This window comes from Vulpes lagopus, chromosome 3 (genome assembly GCF_018345385.1).
Source record: "Vulpes lagopus strain Blue_001 chromosome 3, ASM1834538v1, whole genome shotgun sequence".
Classification (NCBI taxonomy): domain Eukaryota; kingdom Metazoa; phylum Chordata; class Mammalia; order Carnivora; family Canidae; genus Vulpes; species Vulpes lagopus.
In genome coordinates, this window is record NC_054826.1 from 61,599,310 (window position 1) to 61,620,412 (window position 21,103).

Genomic DNA, 21,103 nt, shown 5'->3' on the forward strand with positions numbered 1-21,103 from the left:
ATATGGTTTAATCAGATCAACTACAGTCTCTTTGACTCCTCAGTTCCATCTTCTCCTTGACCTTTTTGCTCAAGTAACCTGCAATTTTCATGTATTCTGGGTAAACACACCGGTCCTTTCTCTTGGAATCTATTTCCAAGCTAGCAGCCAAGAGCACACGTTGAGAATCTGATAACCATGGCGATGGGATCGTTTACATACTTAGGATTTCCAGTCTCACTTGAGCCTATATTTCTCCATCACCCATTTCCTCATCTCAGGTCATTGCTTTCCATATTTCTATAGCAGCCCTTCACGAAGTTCAGTGTACGTGATAGCCAGTGGAGGGGCTTACAAAACACATTCTCCAGGCCCCATCTCTGGAGATTCTGACTTAGTTGATATGGGGAGGGGAAAGCTTAAGAACTACCAGTTCTAGCAAGCTTCCAGTTGAATATCATTCATGATATTAGCCCATGGGTCACGCCTTCAAGAGCACTAATAGACACTCCCTGGCATATAGTACATTTTCATGCCATTACTGCCTTACAGGATCTCAACGCTTTTCTTTCCCCACTTCAACAGACCTCCTGTACTTGGCAACAACAACAAAAACAACTCTAAAATTAACTGACCTTTTCCCTCCTAAAGTTATGTTCTTTCCCAACTCCGACTCCTACCTTCATGTGTCAGAGGAAATAGTGGCTTCATTGCTGGCTTCTTGAAGTAGATGGGTCAATGGGAGGTTTACAGATGAAGATCCGAGTCTGGTCTTCAGCTGACTTAGTCCATCATCTGCCCTCACCACTACAGAGAAACAAAAGCATGAAAGGTTAGGGACCTCCTCCTGCCCAGACCTCAAAACCTGACATGGCTGATCATTATGATCTTGACTCTTGAAAATGGGAATACGCATTACAATGGAATTGTAGCAGGAGCAAGGATCTTGGAGCTGCAAACCCAAGCTTATATATATACAAGCTCCATCATTGTCTACCCGCATGGCCTTTGGAGGTCACCTCAACCGTTTTCCTGAATACAATTTTACTGATTACTATAGTTATGAATGCTGGACCACAAATTCAGCAGTGCAAGCAACAGAATTTCCTTTACTTTTCTCCAATGTTTAGATCTTGCCATTTAGCTAGGGGCAAAGAGGCAATTTCCATCATTTCAAGGGTTTCCTTTTTCTTTTCCCTAAATTCTTGCTTTGTCTCAAGGACTCAATACAGTTCTAAGATTTGGGTTGAGGATTTCTGATCCTGGATTAGTCAGGACCCACCTACACCGACACCTGTGAGATGCCCATTCCCACCTGGTCCTTTCTGTCTGTCCATGCAGGTTGCCCTGTGCCAGAGCTTGTTCCTGAACCCAAAGCCTCATCAGGCTCACCCCTACCTGAGCTAGTTTCATGCCCTTTGTGAGTATACAGGGGTCAGTCTGCTGCTCCCCATCTCTATTGGTCTGGAAGACATTTGGGGCTCCTTAAGGCCTTTCCCCACTTTCCTGCCACTCTCAACTTGCATCCTTCCCCTGCTCTTGCTTCTTGCTGAGACAGGAGGAACTCTGTGAGTCTGCTGTGGCCCATCCTGCTGGATAGCCCCTGCGCCCGCCCTTTCTGCTTCCCAGGGCTCTAACGATAAATCTGAGACACAACTCTCTTGGTTTTCAAATTCTCTTTTAAAGGTATTTACTTTTGAAAATTAAAGCCCTAGGCTCTTTAAAATCAAAAGGCCTTTTCTCCTACTTTCTTTTGTAATATTCATCCTATGGATTAATTAACTTGCCACATGGGAAAAGACTGATAGGTACAAAGAGACTGCAGGAAAAACGTCAGTTCATATTTCAAAACGTCTTAACTGCCTATATAAAGTGGGATAAGATTATTTTTAGGCTTATGTGAGGACTACATTCCATCACACAGGTTAAGGTCCTAGTGGTGTCTGATTTGAAACATACTAGATGAATATGGGTTCTCTTCCCTTAGCTCCTCCTGGCTTTCTGACTGTGTGTTTTTTCCTCCATGGCTTTTCTCCTCCCACCTTTTCCCTACCTTTGTTTTATTTATTTTATTTTATTTTATTTTATTTTATTTTATTTTATTTTATTTTATTTTATTTTATTTTATTTTATTTTATTATTTTTCCTACCTTTGTTTTAAAATTTAGTGGTTCCTCCTGGACAGCCACAGACATTTCACACTCCTCTTGCCCAGAACTGTACATGGTGTTACCTCCTCCCATTTCTCTTTCTTCTTGGATGTCCTAAGTCAGAAATAGCACAACATTCACAACCGTGCTTAAGAGGAAAACCTTCACACAAATCTCAGTGTCTTTCTTCTGTGCTAACACCTGGCACTTTTAACCAGCTCCCAGTCCATGAGTATTCCTCCATTTTGACCCTCTTATCAATTCTCACAGCCACTGGTATAGCTGGGGTCCTCAAAATATCATACCTCACATTTTATGCTCTGAATCAGCCCCCTACCTTCCTGCTTTAGGCCATCTTCTGACAATATTCTATTTCTAATACTTAGTGGTAAGTTACTTGACTTAGTTGACTTACTTGATTATGTCACCTCAAGCTTAAGTATTTATGATGCTGCATTATTTCCAACAGGTAATAGCATTGAAAGGCCTTCACATCCGTCTTTCCTCCTCTCTACTGCTCCTCTCTCCTCTGACCTTCCCTCTCTCCTCTGATCTCAAATCAATGCTTAGCAGTGATCTTATAAAAGTAAGCTTGGGGGGATGGCCAACTGTGACATGGCACAAAAACTTTATTACTATTAAAAAATTAGGGTTTGGGTATATATAAAATTGTGTAAATATAATTACATAATTACACAAATATATATTATATAAGCATAATTATATATACTATATTATATACATAAGTCATGTTATGTGAATATATAGTATACATATTATGTATATGATATAATGCATGTATAGCATATATATATAATTGCTTTCAAGAGACCTCAATCCTTTCCTTTCCCCACCTCTTCCACCTGACAACAGAAACGAAAATTACTGTGAATACAGATTTCTTTAACTTATTTTCTTATAAGTTACTTTCTTATATATTATATATAATAGTGTCTATATTATGTATAATATATTTAATATGATTGGATAATATATGTGATATATAATAAATTATATAGTAGTGAGTTTCTATAATAGTGTTGCATTCACAGCAGGTGAAAAAGGAAGAATAAAGAAAAAAAAAGGCTAACCTTAATATCCTATCCACATCATCATGATGTTTATTACATAGTCCAGTCCTTGGAATAGAGAAGATCCTCAACAAACAATTCCTGAGTAAATAAATATCCCCTGGAAGGCCTTGCTGCTCTGCCTTGCTGGGAGTTCATGTGAGATCATGGGTGAAGATCATGTGAAGATGGGTGGAGATCATGTGACACCCTCCCTTAAGCACACTGCTGCCCCGGAAAGCCCCTTTCCCACCCGAGCCACTCTGTCTTCCACCACAGTACTCATTTCTCAAGCTCAGCTTAAATATCAACTCTTCTGTTTAAGCCTTTGTTGACACTCTACATCATTTCTCCCTTCCCAGGCAAATGAATTGGTTTTTTGTACTTCTGCACTATTTGGTGAGGGCAGTTTCCAAGTGCTTTACTTAGCACTACGGATTTGTTATTTGGCATATGTATTATATCCTATTCCCTCATTACAAAGTGAGCTCCTCAAAAAGCCGATTTTCTTTGGATTCTGGCATCAGTCTGCATAGCAGACACTGAATTTTTGTTTGGTTTAGTTGAGTGGTGAACTTGAAGGCCAGAAGATGAAGAGCTGTTAACTCAACCAAACACATTGAGTAGGTTTGCCTGGGTTTTATTTTTAAGCAACAACACGGTGGTTTACCTTTCTAGGATTTTAGAATCATCTTTATCTAGTAATACATCCTTCCTCCTATTGACTCCTGTATCACAGGCATGGGGAAAATCCAGGTCTTTGTTCCCCAGGAATCCTGAATGGAGACCAAGATATAAATCTATGGATTTCTTGCCTTCAAAAATTCAAACACTCCAATGAGTAAATATGCATTTGAGGACCCTTTGGTAAAACCAAAGCAGCATTATGGCGCAAGTAGCAGGACTATGGGAGATTAATTACAGAAGGTCAAGGAAATCTTGTCCTCCTGGCACACCAAATTTTAGAACATAGTGGGATGCCCTTCTGCAACCCTTCCCAAACATACTCATTTGGTTACAGTGTGTCGTAGTTCTCGAGACACATCTGCTCCTTTTTCCAATGGATGTTTGAAACATATGGTCCAATTTTTGAAAATAAACACATTTCCCTACCTATTTGCACAACGTTTTTGCAAAGACAAACTCTTCTCATTGTCAAATTTCCTACTTCTAGTTGGAGTTTATCTTGTTGCTTCACTGTAAACCTTTGGTTTCCATTTATGTCCCTCTAGGACCAAAAGAGAGAGAGAGAGAGAGAGAGAGACTCACTCCAGAAATTTGGAAATAAATTTTTCAAGTAGTTTGTTCTGACTCAACTAAAAAATTATTTCAACATCCCCGAGGTACCCTAGCCCCCCAAGGCTCTAACCACAGTCCAGCTGGTTTCATTTGCCAAATGTGGAAGCTAATTATTGAAGCCACATCCCCTCGATTTAATATCTTTTAATGGACAGCTAAAAGCTTGGCCATCACATCACACCTGCCATAATGTCAATCAGTTGGAGGGAAAAAAACATTTTTATGTCAATCAAGAAATCCTTGGGGATGTTGTAACCTGTTATGATGCATTACCCTTTGACCACTGTGACTTAAAGGTTCTAGCATCAAAGAGCACGTGCCAGAAATAATTAGAAACCAATCTTGATTGTATTCACATATAAATGAAGCATTAACTCTGGAGTGTTTATACTGTCTGGACAAGAAGGCTAGGGAGTCCATCTTCCTGGTACCACCATCAGTATCTCTCTTAATCAGAAGTAGTGGGTTGAGATTCAAAGCTATTGCCCTAACACTGCAGATACTTAACACCAATGTGATTACTATTATCCTGTATTAATGTCCTGCCACAAGTGTTAACAAGGCCAGTAGAGCAAACTGACTAATTTTCAATGCCCCTGGCACCCTGTGGTGAAAGAGATGGATTTTCCAGGAAACAACCATTGTGGAAAACAGCAATATATAGGGCTGAGGCTAGCCTTACACATTTTAGTGGTTACAAAAATGTCTCCCCCCACCCCTTGTGAGTTACAGCTCACTAAGGTATGACACTGAATCACCTTATCTCTCTCAGTAACTGTTCTGTTGTGCCTTGCTCAGGGGCATTCATCTGAATGACACCGACCTCAAAATCGGAATTTGGGTCCTAAATCTTAAGCATGTGATATTTTTCTTTATGGGCTAGATTTCAGAGAGCCCAAAAGAAGAGAGAGAATCACCAGCACACACCTGACTTGCACGTGTTCACAACTCATCTTGGCCATTGCAACATCCTGTCCTTAGAATGACCTTACAGAAAAGGAGAGCTAAAGGGAATAGCTATGAGAATGAGAATGGCCGAGGAGTAAATAAAACAACAGGGAGGCAGGCAGGGGCCGTGGTGCCCAGGGTGAACCAGAATAAAACAAATTCATTATATTGTAAATTGTTCACACTATATGGGAGCCTATTATGAGGAGTTTGTGAGAACTGGAGGAGGGGGTGGATTCCCACAGTATCAAAGCCCGTTGATCACTCCCAAATCTCCAGAGACAAAGAAATCTAGCTCCTGATGGTTGTAGAGGGTGAGTGGAGAGTAGGTAAATTAAGGCCCGAGATACCCCTATTTATGGCGTGAAGAACATTGCAGGTCTTTTCACTGCATTTGGGCTGTGAATGCTTGCAAGTAATTTGCCATCCTGAGGGCCCAGGACAGAGCCAGGCAGAGTGTCTTAGTGCTCAGTATATTGCTGTCAACTTCAAGAGGATTGTCATGAAGTGTTAAGGCACTTTGCACGTAGTAAGCACTCAATAAATATCAGTGATTCAGTGGTTGGTTGTACAATCACCTCCTCCATTTAAGCTTCCTGCTCCACTACGGGAGCAGGAATCTACAATTCCAAGATGTATGAGCCTTGTCATCCTCACATCGTTGCTTCATTCATTCATTCATTCATTCATTCATTCATCGAATACTGACAGAGCAGTTACTATGTGGTAGGCCTTCCCAATCACATGTTCTGGAGTGGGGTAAAAGCTTTGGCATCAGATGGATCTGGGTTCAAATACTGACTGTGATATTGAATGAGTTCCTTACTGTTTCTGAGCTTGTTTCCTCATCTGCAAAGTGAGCACAAAAATAGTGCTTCCCTTGGGATATGTGAGGGTTAAACGAGCTTGTGTAGTGAAATATTTAGGACTGAGCTGAACACATAGTAAGCTCTATGAATGTAAGTGTCTTAAAGGCTCTGCCCAAACCGGGCATCACCGCCACCTCCTCCCCTGTCTTACATAGCTCATGTTAATTTTTTCTTCCCTGAATGCAATTAGTACTCATGATCTGTTTTGTCAAGTTTGGTTCTTGACTTTACATTTACACGGTGGTCCTTTGCTGGCCTATTATTCTGTGAATGCCTACTTTTGGCTTTTCCCATGGAGGAATATCATTGCAAAACACACTAGATCATGACCACATTATGAACTGGGGACTGAATCCAGACAGAGATCAATGCAGAGAAAAGCTCACCATCACCTGGGTAGAGTGAGGCTGAGGCTGTAGCTCTAGCCATCAAGTCTACATTAGAGCAGAAACAAAGGGACAGGAATAAGGAGGAAAGGGTATTGCCACAAACAACAAAACAAAGCTTTCCTGGAAATCTCACAACACAGTTGTGCTTGTGTCCCATTGGCCAACACTTTCACCCATGACCAGGCCTGCCTGGAAAGTAGATAAAGAAAAAGAGGTGGGAAATGGGGATTGGGGTCAGCCAGTCAACGAGTACTCCAAATTGTAACTGAAAATCTCCCTGTCTTCCTTCTGAGCTTGAAATAGTCTATCACAGAAACCACTGAATTGAGTAAGGCCAAGTTATAAAGACAAATATCCTTCTTTTTGTTCATTTGTTTGCTTCATTTTTTCCTTCCTTTCTTCTCTCCTACTTTCCTTCCTTCTATTCCTTCCTTTTTTCTCCCTCAAAACCTACATGCCAGGTACTTCTCTAGGCATTGACTCTGCAACAGTGAGCAAGACAAACCCCAGCCTCACTCTCAGACAGATTTACGATCTAGTAGGAAAATATTTGTTTATCTTGCATATTTGCTTCTCCAGCTATTGGGTATATCACTGTGGGGGCACATGACAGGAACAACAAATCTAGAGTGGAGCATGGGTATGTACCTACATCTGAGAGGTCTGGGGGAAGAGGGAATGACCCAGGCAGAGAGATTCAATTAGCGTGATAGGGGATTTTTCAGTTCAGCCTGGCTGAAGCGTGAGAGGGGATTTTTCAGTTCAGCCTGGCTGAAGCTGAGGAGCTGAGGACATTGTAGAAGGGGGCAGTAGAGAAGAACTGGCTGTAGGAAACACAGGACGGGGACACAAAGGCCAAGTCAGAAGGTTTTCTCAGGAGAGTGAAGTTTAGACTTTCACAAAGGAGCACTGGAATGCTGCGTTCACAGAAATACAGAATAGCCATTGCTTCTAGAAAGACCTTGATGCCTCAAGAATAGAGAATGGGAGACACCACAGTGGAAGACTGAAGAAAATCAGGGAGGCTGTGGCAGTGTTCTAGGCAGAAGATCGTGACCTAAATCAGCAGAGTGACAAAGTACAGGGAGAAGCGGAAGGAGTGTCTCTGAAGTCATGGACCAGTCGAGGGAGAGAGAAGTGTGTGGCCTCTAAGTGACTTCACACTCAAGAAGTTTTGTTTCCACCATCATCATAAAGGATAGGAAAGTAGAAGTTACCTGCCCACATGGCATAGCGATGGTTACTACAGATGTGAATATATACATGCATTATATAATAGTATTTATTACCTAGTCCTTTGTGGAAAGGGTTCAACTACACATGGCACAAGTCATGTCTGGATTGACTGCATCTGCAAAGTAAAAGAAAATACAACTTCAGTGACTTACACAAACTTGGACCTATTTTCCTTACAGAGAGAGGTCATTGTTGGTTCAAAGATTTCAGAGTAGGTGCCTCTTTTGAAGTTGTCCTCATTGTCACAAGATGGTTGCCATCACTCCATCCATTACACAGCCAAGGCAATAGAAAGATTAAGTGGGGAAAGCTGTGCCAATATTATGTGTCCTTATATCAGGAAAGAGAAATATTTTATGAAAAGATTTTTCCCAGAAGACTTTTGCTTGTTCCTCATGGACACGGGCTACCCCTAGCTGTGTGGAAACCTGGTTGGCAAATAATGGTCTTCAGGACACCATAGAAAGAGGAAGAAAGGGAGAAGGGCACTGGGAATGGCTGTTCAGCAGCCAATCACCAGTGATTTGCCCCCAATGCATTATAGGGGAAGCTGTGGAGGCAAGCATGTAGCAGAGGTCAGTCATAGTCATGAATTTTATGAAAGGTTTTCTGGGAAGCTACATTTAAGAAAATATATATGGTGACTATGATTCCCCCGACAGCACAACTGAGTGATTTGCAATATACTTGCATTTCATGGCCTTCGTTCCAAGTACTGTCACTCGCTTTCATGTCAGACACTCGAGTTGTTTCAAAATCACCAGGCTGGCCCACTATTAAATTACACACACGTGCACACACACAGACCCTTTAGGAGCCCCCAGTGAATGATGAGAAGTGTGCTTGCTCTTTTGATGGCTGTGGCATCAACACTATTGATTTGTTTGGGCTGGAAGTCTGGGGGATTCAAACTACCCTCTGCCTCAGTCCAAATTCCTTTAAAGCAGTTTAACACCCCTGGCATCATTTGATTCTCATGGCAATCTTGCAAAACAGATTTTGCTCACTATTTTAGAGAGAACTAACCCCCCTCCCCCATGAAATGATTTGCTTGTGATCTGCTATTAGAGCATGGGAGTCAGCAGCCCTGCTTCAAAGAAGACTTTCTGGGTTTAAATCTTAAGTCCTTCTAATGCTTGATGACTCAGAAGAGTTTCAGCGTAGATATAAAGGAAGACCACTAAGGAATGAAGGAAGACCAGCATTAATGAACTGAACTATAATTGTAGTTTAGGAAAATCTGGAAAAATGTCCTGTTTATCTCTGTGCTAACAAAGCACCCCAAAACTTAGTTGCATGAAACACCAATTCTTTTGCTCAGGATTCTGTGGTGACCACAGTGGGGATGGATGATATCTAGAGTCTCAGAAAGGAAGAATTAAATGTCTGTGAGTTACTCCATGGCCAGAGGCTGGATTCTTGTGAAGACTTCCACTCATTTGTATGGCTCCTGGGCTGGGATGACTTCAAGACTAGGCTGAAATGGAACTATAAACTTGAGAACCTATGAATGGATTCTCCATGTGGCTTGAGCTTCCTCACAACATGGCAACCTCAGGGTAATTTGACTTTTTAAATGACAGCTCAGAGTTCTGGGAGATTGCCTTCCAGTGAGCGAGGCAAAAGCTGAGTGGCCCTTTATGATGTAGCCTTGAAAGTCACATAGTAAAAAAAAAAAAAGAAAGAAAGAAAGTCACATAGTGTCACTTTCATCAAACTCTCTTGGTGAGAGCCATCTCAAATCCACACAGCTTCAAGAGAAAGGGATTGCTCTTGAGGAGAAACACGTCACAGGATTGGCGGCTGTCTTTTAAAACTAGTGTAGAAGTGAATCCATATCAGTTACTTTTATTTTTAATTCATATTGAGTAGGAGAAACACATTCTACTCTCTTCACAGATCTCTTAATCTCTAAATGTATTTCTTCGGCCCTACTACTAACACTTACTAGCTGCGTGACCATAGGAATCTTACTTAGTTTCTTTGAATCCCACTTTCCATGGCTTTAAAATACATATATGACCTCTCTGGGCTTCTGTGAGAAAAGAATGGGACAAGATATGCAAAGTACTAACCAAAGACTTACTCCACATTTACTGAACACAGACATCAAGCACTTCCTGTGTGCCAAGCTCTGCTCTAAGTGTTTCATGAAGATTACCTCATTTAATCCTCATACACCCCTATGATATGGGCACTGTAATTATCTCTGTTTTAAGGATGAGAAAACTGAAGGGCAGAGAGGCATGACTTGTTCATGGTCACAAATCACATAAGTGGCTGACCTGGACTTGAACCAAGTAATCTGGCTCTAGAGTCCATACTCTCAACCACTCTGATGTGCTACCTTTCAGGAAATAATAAAGATGTGACCATGTACTTTCATATATAGTTTACTGAACACCCACAAGTAGCAGTGGGGGGATTCTGGTTTGTGCAAAGATATGTTCATCTAGACCAGGGGTCTGCAAACAATGACTGTGGTCCAAATCCAGCCACCCCCATTCATTATGTACTACCCAGGGCTGCTTTCCTGCTATCGTAACAGAAATGAATAGTTATGACAGAGACTGTACAGCCTGTGATGCTGAACATATTTATTTTCTGGCCTTTTATGGAAAAGTTTGCCAAGCCCTGCTCTAGACTTTACCTGCAGCAACTCTTTGTCCTGGATTTCTTGGAATTGCACATGTGCTGAACCTTTGCCCCGATTAATCCCTCCATTTAACAAGTTTTATTGAGGACCTAATGTATTGAGGACCTAATGTTGTTACAGATCCTGGAGAACTTGTTGAATACTAAGACATAGGGTCTTTGTCCCCAGAGAGTTTGTGTTCTGGTTGAGGGACATTAAAAAAAAAATGAAACAGTACACAAAACCCCAAATGATTGCAGATTGTAATGATTGCTAAGGAAGAAATAAACAGGATAAATAAAGTTAGAGAGTGGATTTCTTAGATATAGAAGTCATTTTAGTTGGCAACTCTATTACTACAGCTAAAAGCATTCTAATAAGAAGGCACATGAAGAGGAGAAAGTATGAAATAGTCCTGTCTGAGAGAGGAATAGAAAGCTTTCTAGGAAATGTGGAAGAGTGGCTGCCCGGTGTGGAACGCCCACTTCAGGATGTGACGGAATTGAAAGTGAAGCTGGGCAGCCCTACAGTACATTTTTTTTTTTCCTTTTGCAATGTGAAGTAACCTGGGTGCAGATATGGGGAAAGCAGACAGTGGGTTCAACAAAAGTTGAGGTTTTAGAGGATAGCAATAAATAGAAATAAGGGGAGAGACAAATGGACAAAGTTCACCTGGAGACCAATTGTGGGGGTGGGGTTCACTCATTGTATTAAAACTAGGCATTTGAATGCTTTCAGATGGAGCACAGTCCATTTGGTTTGTCACACCCCTGCATGTTCTTGATGTGCTGTGTTTGCCAGTTTCCATCATTAATGTCTCTTGCCTGCTCCTGTAAGCTTCTGAGATTCCCAAACACTGAATTATAGTAGATGACAGACTCTTACCTGGATGAGGAGAGAATGGAAACAGAAGTAAGGGATTATGAGAGAGGGGTAGGATGTGTTAATTGGAACCTGAAGTTTTGATGAGGTCAGATGAGAACTAAGGGACTATTTAAGTGAGAGCTGGAAGCATAGAAAGTTTTCTTAAGAATGAAACATTAGAAATCCAGAATTTGAAGGTAGTAGACTAATGCTTGCAAGTTAGGGAGTGTGACACTGGGAGGGGGTAGCTGAGGTATGTGCTAAAGCTGGTACCTCAAATCAATGGGGCCAACTTGGACTTGTAATACATGGCACCGGGACAGCTGAGTAGCCCATCCATGATAGGTCAAATTAGATCCATACTTAACAGCCATACACAAGAATGTCTGCTACACAAAGTGTTTCTTTGTATCAGGATTCAGATCCAAAGAATTTCTATATTGTGATAGCTTCGGAGTAAGCTGTCAGAGAAAATAACAAAATATACGTGGTAAGCATGGAAAAGTCAGAAAGGATAAATCAGAAACTCATTGACAACATAGCGAATAAAATAAGAAGTCACTAGTCCATATTGTTATTAATAATTAGTTGAACACATTTTTAAAAATGGGGAGAAGGGGATATTTTTTCTTACAGTTGAATTCCAGGCAATAAACATAAAAGGAATGATGGAAATAGAAAATCACCACAGTAATGATCGTTTCAGGTAAGTATCATCAATGAATACTAAGACTAGGGATGGGGACAAAGGTGGGCTGACAACAAACAGGAATTTTAAGCACTCTTGAAGGAAATTCCCCCAGAGGACTAAAAAAAAAAGAAGAAAGAAAGAAAAAAGAAAAAGTGAGATAATTGGCCACATCATTTTAACAAAGTGATCAAAGTCAGTATTACCAGTTGTGGGACAAATTGACTGCTAAGAATTGGTAAAGAAGAGATAAAACTTCTGAATTATGTACTGGGAAGGACACAACATCCCTTTTTTGTTTCCTTGCCCAAAATACATAACTTCAGTAGAATCAAAGAAATATCAAACAAACTCAAATTGAAGGACAATCTATAAAATAGCTGGCCAGTACTCTTTAAATCATCAAGTCATGAAAGACAAACACTGAGGAGCTGTTTCAGATTAATGGTTGTTAAGGAGACATAATTAAATGTCATGTGTGATGCTGGCTTGGATCCTGGACCAGAAAATGGACATTAGTGGGCCAATTGATGAAATTTTAATAAGATCTATAGTTTAGGTAATAATATTGTATCAACACTAATTTCTTCATTATGATAATTATACTATTGACATTTTCAGAATCTGGGTAAAGTTTGTACAGGAATCCTTTGTACTGTTTTGGCAATATTTATATAAGTTTGAAATGATTTTGAAACAAAAAATTAGAGAAACAAATTTGATTATTAAATTTTTGGGTGGTAAAATAAAAAAATTGGGGGGTATAGTAGTAGCATATGCTTATATATGTATGTATATACAATAACACTTTTTCTTTTTATTTACATAATTATGCCAGAAATAGCCGGATCTAGCCACTGGTTCCTTAATCATTCTTTTGATATGTAGCAGTTAGAAAAAATAAATGAAAAGTACTCTGTACATTCAGCTCTCTAAGCCGAATATACTCATTGTACCCTCTACTGGGATAATTATTGGCCATTCACTGATTTCTGGTCCAATAATTTATTATTGAAAGAAACATTACTCCTAATTGACTTATTTTCTTAAAATAATAATCTCATTGATGTCTATTAGTCAGAGAGGAATTAGTAAAGGCTCAAGATATCACCAAAAAGCTTTTCTTAGTTTTTTGTGGGTTAAACAAGTCAAACACAAGGTTCTCTCTTCAAGAGCGTTTTTCACGCCCATGGCAACTTCCTCTTGACTCCTTTACCTGCGTAAATGGGAGGGTCACAATTACCCAAAGTACATCAGATGTTTCTTCTTAGACACAGGGAGTAGCTTTTGTTATCATAGCTGCAAGAGACAAACTAATCAGCTAATGGGCTAGACTGGAAATTCCAAAATCTGGCTTAAACAGTTTCACCTTTTTAAAGAGCCCAATTCCTCTGAGCACGGGCTTTGCCCCTCCTGTAAACAATCCACACTGGAACATTCCAGCCTATCACCACAGCCTGATCAATAGTTGTGCTGCACATAAAGTTATGTCTTGCAGGATGTCAATATTAACCTTTCAAGTGTGTATCTTTTATGATTTATTCATCAATAGCCCTACTAAATACATTTTATATTGGACGAGCAGTTATTTTTTACCAAAGAGGAAACTGACATTTCAAAGCTGACTACCTTCTGCAAAGACACTGTCTTCTGGAATCAGGGAGACATCTTGACGTCCTGGGCTGGTCAGGGTAAGGTGCGCTTTTGTAACCATCTTATGGGTTAGTATTTTTAAACGCTCCCCAGCACCTAAGATTATTCTGAGCATTGAGTAAATGCTCAATAAACACTTCCAAACTGAATTCAGCATGAATCCAAATATCACCAATTTTGTCACCAGTCAAAACTATTTATTATTTGTTAACTATTAATTGTTCAATGGCTTTTAAAATTTGCTACATGGCAGGTACTCAGTCCTCAGACAAATCTGGAAAGGTAGACTATTGCTATCCCTTTTTCTATAGATAAATAAGAATGGGTGTGGTAACATCCCCAAAGTCACTTGGCTAATGAAACCGGAAGAGCTGGTATTTGCCACCAGGTATAATAACCCAAAAGCGATGCTTACTCTATGCTGGGTGTGCCAGCATGGCCCACGGGGGGTGTAGAACTTAGAATTTAGGAGCCTTCCTAAGTACTTCATGTCTGTCCTGTAGTTAGAAGCAGCACGTGCTATTAATCCAACTAATCAAATAATCCAGTCTTCTATGGGCATTTCGGCCTTCAGTAACAATGCAAAATTTGAAATTTTGCCTGAGGCACCAAGAGAGCCATACTAGTTTCCTTTTGCGACAGTAACAACCAACCATGGTCTGGAGATGTGGACACGTTTGCAGGACAATTGATCAGCCTCCCATAGTACCACGGATATAAAATTTCAAAGTGAGTTGACACACCAAATGTAAATTTTCAAAGCAAATAATGGAGCTTGTCTCATGACTCTTCTTTTTTAAGATTTTATTTATTTATTCATAAGAGACACACACAGAGAGAGAGAGAGAGAGAGAGAGAGAGATGCAGAGACACAGGCAGAGGGAGGGCAGGCTCCCTGAAGGGAGCCCTACGTGGGACTCGATCCCAGGACCCCGGGATCATAACCTGAGCCAAAGGCAGATACTCAACCACTGAACCACCCAGGTTCCCCTCTTTTTAGTTTCTTTTAATTATAAGTAAAGGCAATAGATATCTCTTTTTAAAAGTATCATACATATAAGTGAAATTTTGCCACTGAGGAGCACCTAGAGGGGTGATAGGATTCTAAGAGCTAGAGATCTGTGAGGAGCTCTCCTACAAACTAAGGAAAGGAAAGCCTATGGGGAAGATGTACACTTCTCTGCATCATAGGATTACAGTCAGGGGAGCCCCCCAACATCTGTAAGAGACATTATCACTTCAAAGTCCATTCTACCTTCCCTGTGAAGGAAGAAGAACCCTCTTCAGAAAAAAGTTAGTATCAGTTTACATCGTCATTACTTTCATTATATATTTATAAAATAAATAGAATGAATGAACATAAAAGAGTATACTCAATATCATTAGTCATTAGAGAGATGGCAAATAAAACCGTTATGAAATACTATTACATACCCATGAGAGTGGGCAAAATTAGAACCGATAATGTCAGGTATTGGAAAGGAGGTTGAAAAACTAGAATATCTTATATCTGGGGATGCCCTGAATATCTGTGAGTGAGAGTCAGGCAGCCCTTACACCTGGCAAGGTTATTGGAAAGCTTCCAAAGAGCAGTTCCACTGAGATAAGAACAAAATATTTGGTAGATTATTTGGAAATATCTTATAAAACTAAACTCTATGTGCACTACTCTCAACCCAATAGAAATGAGAGCTTAAATGTCTCAGAAATCATAAACAAGAATAATCATAGCTGTACTTCAATACCCTCAGCTGGAAGCAACCTCTGTGTCCATCAAGAATAGAATGGTAAATAACATGTGGCAGATTCAGTCAATGGAATAATTCACAAAATGGGAGAAAACACACTACTGATACACAGGACGACATGGATGAACCTTGAGACATCATAAGGTGGATGATGTTAGACACAGAAGAGTACATAAAATGTTATTTCATTTCTATGAAGTTTAAAAACTAATATGTAGACATAGAAACCAGAATAATGGTTTCCTCTAGGAACTAGTGACTGGAAGAAAGTACAAGCAAGCCTTTCAGGATTCTGAAACATTCTATATCTTAATCTTGGTGATTTCCACACTTATTATCCATATGTAATAATTCATCAAATTGTAAATTAAAGATTTTTCCATTTTTTTGGTGTGTCCTATATACCTCAATCAAACAAAACAAAATAAAACACTACTAGTCACACAAAAAAGACAGGACTATCTAATCAAAAAATCTAAAAGAAAAATAATACAAAAAATAGAAACAAACCCATTGTGATTTGGGTAGTGAGGTCTTTACAGTAAATGCAATTAATTTGTTCAAGACAATAGAGATGAAGATGGAGATTTTTGCTAGAGAATCAAAATCTATACAAACTATGAAGTAAAATTTCTAGAATAAAAAATATGTTATCTGGATTTAGCTTTTAGCTATGATGGAGAAACTGATACTGAACTAACCCTCCCATTATTAATAAATATAGAAAACACAAAGTTTATAAAGCCCTGGGCAGTAGGGAGCACAGAACTGATTCCTGAAAAAGAAACAGGGGGATGCAGGTTCCACTTAAGGATGAGTGTCCTAGGTGTGCATGAAAACCATGTTTAGGTCATGGTGCAGCAAGCAAAAGTCCTAACAGTTCAGGTAACTTGATGACTTGAGGAGGTAGAGAATAGAGTTTGGGGCCACTAAAGAATCTACAGTCTGTGGTTTGGAATGAGAAAGAAGGAAGTTGTACAGAGATAAGGTCCCAGAAGTGTCTATGGGAATTCCCTGGAACTCTATGTTTATGCCTGGGCTATACTTGTACAGGACAAGAAAACAGGATTTCCAAAAGGCAAGTTGACCAGAGATGAGAGTAGAACAGATAAAGGTTCAGCAGTGTGAGGGAACAATGGAAGTCCAGCCTGGCTGGAGTGGGAGGCATCCTTAACTCCTTGTTGACACCCCTGGTATTCAACTGAGATGCCAAACAGGCCAAACCTTAAGAATAGTAACCTATTCTAGAAAGCCTATGATAGAGTCTCCTTAACCAAGCTTAAAATGAAAACCTGATAAAACCTATAGAGAGGGCAGAGATTAAAAGGTAAGTCCTTTCAAGCTAAACAAAAACAACAAACAGGAAAAAGTGCGGCTTTTCACAAGTCTGCCTAAGAAATTGTAATAAACCAAGCCCACACAAATATAAGTTGAATAACAATGATTAAATGGTATACTTAATGGTATCTACTTTCTCCAGAGGAATATAATGAAATCTAGAGTCTCTCCAGTTCATCATTAACAACATCTAGTAGAGAATGAAGCCTCGTAGACATGAAAAGAAATCAGAAAGCTGTGGCCCATAGTCCAGGAAAAAAGAAACTATAGAAAAAACACAACTGGAAATTCTAGATGTGGAAAAAAAAAAGAAACCTAAATGGAAAAAAAATAAAAGGACATTTCTAACAGCAAATTAGAAATGACAAGAGAAAGAAACAAAGCAAGAAAGATAAGTAGAAATTATCCAAACATTAAAAAAGAGAAAAAAGAGTTGAGGAAAAGTGACAGTGCATCAGGATCCTGTGGGATAATATCAGCCCCAACTATGTGTAATGGAGTCTCAGAGGCGGGAAATGGTGACAATGAGGCAGAAAAATATTTAGAAGGAGTAACAGCCAACATTTCCCAAGTGTAGTTTAAAAAAAAAAAACATGTATTTTTATGAGATTCAGAAGACTCAGAAAACCCCAAGCAGGATAAACACACACACACACACACACACACACACACACACACACGCCCTTAGGCACAACATAGTAAAATTGTTGGGTAAAATTTCAACAAAAATTTTGAATGCATAAAGAAAAATAAATATTTTACATCTTCACATACAAGGAAACACATGAATTAACATTGACTTCTTAGAAATAATGAAGGCCAGGAAACCATACAATATTGTATTTAAAGTGCTGAAATCAAGAAACATATATACAGTGAAAAATATCCTTCAAAAATGAATATAAAATTGTTGGACAAACAAAAACTGAAAGAATTTATCAACAGCAGACCTGCACCATAAGAAATGCTCAACAGTGTTCTTTAGACTGAAAGAAAATGATACCAGATAGAAATTCAAACCTATAGGAGTCTAAAAATAGTGCAATATGTGTATCTATTACAATGCTGCTTGCAAAGCAAGGAATTGGAATCGTGGTAAATGTCCAACAAAACACGTCATTTAATTTCATTGTCAATCTATTTAAGAAAACATAAAGGCATTACAAATGAAATTAAAGATCTAAGTGATATAAGAAAATGTTCATGATATATTACTTTTTTGTCTTTTTTATCCAATAATTTCTGAGAATACAGTGGGAAATCTTCCACTATGATTGTATGTGTGTATGTTTTTTTTTTTTTTTAACAAAATGGAAGCCTGCTTTTATTGATGCACACATCGAGGGACCTGGGGTTGGAAGGGGCGGTGAGGTTCACATGACACTCGTGGTTAACGCAACAGAAACATGAGGGCAGGAGATGGCTTTGCAGGGACATGATGCCTTCATAAGTTAGGGAAACGGACTGCTAGCTGGCTGCCCTTTCATTACATGTTCTTCACAAACTCCTCTCTTTTTCTTTTTCTTTTCTTTTTCCAGGATCGAGATTCTTTATTTTGTGATTTATCAGTAGAAAAGGAAACGTTTAATACTGAAATCTAAACATACAGTACCTTTTTTTTTTTTTTTTCCAGGTCCTCTCCCTTTTTGATGGAGGCCTTCAGCTCGGGATGGCTTCTGCTATCATCTTCTCTTCAAAAGGGGAGATCTTGCCAATGCCTAGATTCTTCTCGATGCCCTTCTCCCCCAGCAGTAACGGTGTGGAGAAATAGGCACAGTGTGCTTCCTGGGATTTAACAAAGAAACATTCAACATCTCCTTCCTTCCCGTTCATTGCATCCACAAGGGAGAAGACAAACCGGGCTCCAGCTATGCCACGGACAGGGTGGCAGAGCCTGCTCCAGCTTTGGCCTTCAAAGGAGGCCACCTCCGTGCAGGCCTCCTGGATCAGCCCAGTGATGGCTGGTCCTGGGGAAGGTCCACCTTGGGAGTGCACTGAGAGATCAGGGAGGTGATGGTCTTCTCGGCATGACCACCAATGACAGGAACATTGACTCGCACGGGATCCAAACCTTTAGTTCTGCAATGAAAGTGTTGGCCCTGACAATGTCCAGGGTCGTCACCCTGAAGATTTTATTGGGGTCGTAAGCTCCGTGTTTCTTGAAAACCTCCGTTGCAATTGGGATGGTGGAGTTGACCGGATTTGAAATGACGCAGATCATGGCCTCGGGGCAATGCTGGGCGCAGGCAGCAGTCGGGGTGGCCACAATTGAGGCATTGGTGTTGAACAAGTCATCCCGTGTCATGCCTGGTTTTCTTGGGGCATGGTTGCTTGGGGTGGGTGGGGAGCCGAAGAGCAGGCGAAGGAGCCTGGCAGCTGGCAGGTGACACCAACGACCTCCACCTATGTGTGTATGTTGTATACCTATATGTTCCTGATTTTTATATCATCTTAATTAATTGCTGCTTATTTCTATAGTTTCTTAAATTGTAAACTTTTTTATTCTTTTAAGAGAGAGTGCACAAACAGGGGGTGAGCAGAGGGAGAGGGAGAGAGAGAAACTTAAGCAGGCTCCATGCTCAGCACAGAGCCTGATATGGGACTTGATCGCACAACCCTGAGATTGTGATCTGAACCAAAATCAGGAGTCAGACAGTTAACCGACTGAGCCACCCAGGCACCCTTCTCTATAGTTCTTAATATTTTTAATCATACTTTTTAGGTTAAATTATATGCTGTTGATATTGACAAAGCTGCACTGGTTTTCTTTTCGTGATATTTTCCTGATTTATTTTTTTTCTCCAAATAATTGTATTTCACTTTTCTGTGTCTTTTTTTTTTTATGGCATTAGCTTAAAATTGAGTGGTTCTTCTCATTTATCAAGATAGTCAGTCTTTAAATAAGTACATTTAATCTATCTCTACTGTCTTGACTCTGAGGTATTTGTCCTTAGTTTGCTTTCTCATTTTGTCTTTCTTTTTCCTCTTTCCTTTGCATCTTGTTTACATTGTTCTCTGCCTCTGCTCATCTTTCTTTCCTCACTAAAAATTATAAATTATTTAAAAATTATAATTGTGTATGTGTATTTACTTTTAACATTTTTTTTAAAGATCCTATTCATTTATTCATGAGAGACACAGAGAGAGGCAGAGACACAGGCAGAAGGAGAAGCAGGCTCCATGCAGGGAGCCCAACGTGGGACTTGATCCCAGGTCTCCAGGACCATGCCCTGGGCCGAAGTCAGGTGCTAAACCACCAAGCCACCCAGTAGGTTCCCCTACTTTTAACATTTTAAGAATGGAAATACAATTATAATTATCTCCTGAATATGAAAGCAAATCCTCATGCTTTTGCAATTCATTGCCATTTTCACTTACCCACCTTTCTCAAACTCTCAGCTCAACCCAATGGAATCCATAAACACAGAAAGAAAAACTCAACACATTTAAAAATAACTATATTATACAGACTATCTTTTCTAACCACAGGAAAATAGAGTTAGAAATAAAAAGAAAGATAATTAAGAGCACACATAAGTTTGGAGCTGAGCATTCCTGTCTTTAGTAACATTTGAATTAGAGAAGAAATCACAAATAACTTATGACATGTTTAGAAACTCAGTAGGAATATTGCCTGTAAAAGCTTGCGAGGTGCTGCTAAAGCATTACTCAGAGGTAAATTTATGTGCATATAGGAAGATGTTAAAATAAAAAGATACTGAATATAAAAGAGGTAATCCTGCTACTTTCTAAAATAAACACAATATAAAACAAATTATGAGTGTATGTCGAGGTAAGTGAAATAGAAACTGAAATAAAGATAGATGCAGAAAATAAAATCAGGGGCACCTGGGTGGCTCAGTCGGTTAAGCGTCTGTCTTCTGCTCAAGTTCTGATCCCTGGACCCTGGAATCGAGTCCCATGTTGGGCACCCTGCTCAGTGGGGAGCCTGCTTCTCCCTCTCCTACTCCCCCTACTTGTGCTCTCTCTCTCTTTCTCAAATAAATAAATAAAATCTTAAAAAAAAAGAAAATTAAAAAGATGTGACAGTAAACATAATACACTGAAAAGCTTTTTAAAAACTGATCACAGGGATCCCTGGGTGGCTCAGTGGTTCGGCCCCTGCCTTTGGCCCAGGGCGCGATCCTGGAGACCCGGGATCGAATTCCACGTCGGGCTCCCGGTGCATGGGGCCTGCTTCTTCCTCTGCCTATGTCTTTGCCTCTCTCTCTCTCTC

General features: G+C 39.8%; 1 pseudogene; it reads right to left on the reverse strand.

Annotated features, from left to right (window-relative positions):
- Nucleotides 1-16: 16 nt before the first annotated feature.
- On the reverse strand, nucleotides 17-19,180 carry LOC121487009 (annotated as a pseudogene).
- Nucleotides 19,181-21,103: the final 1,923 nt, after the last annotated feature.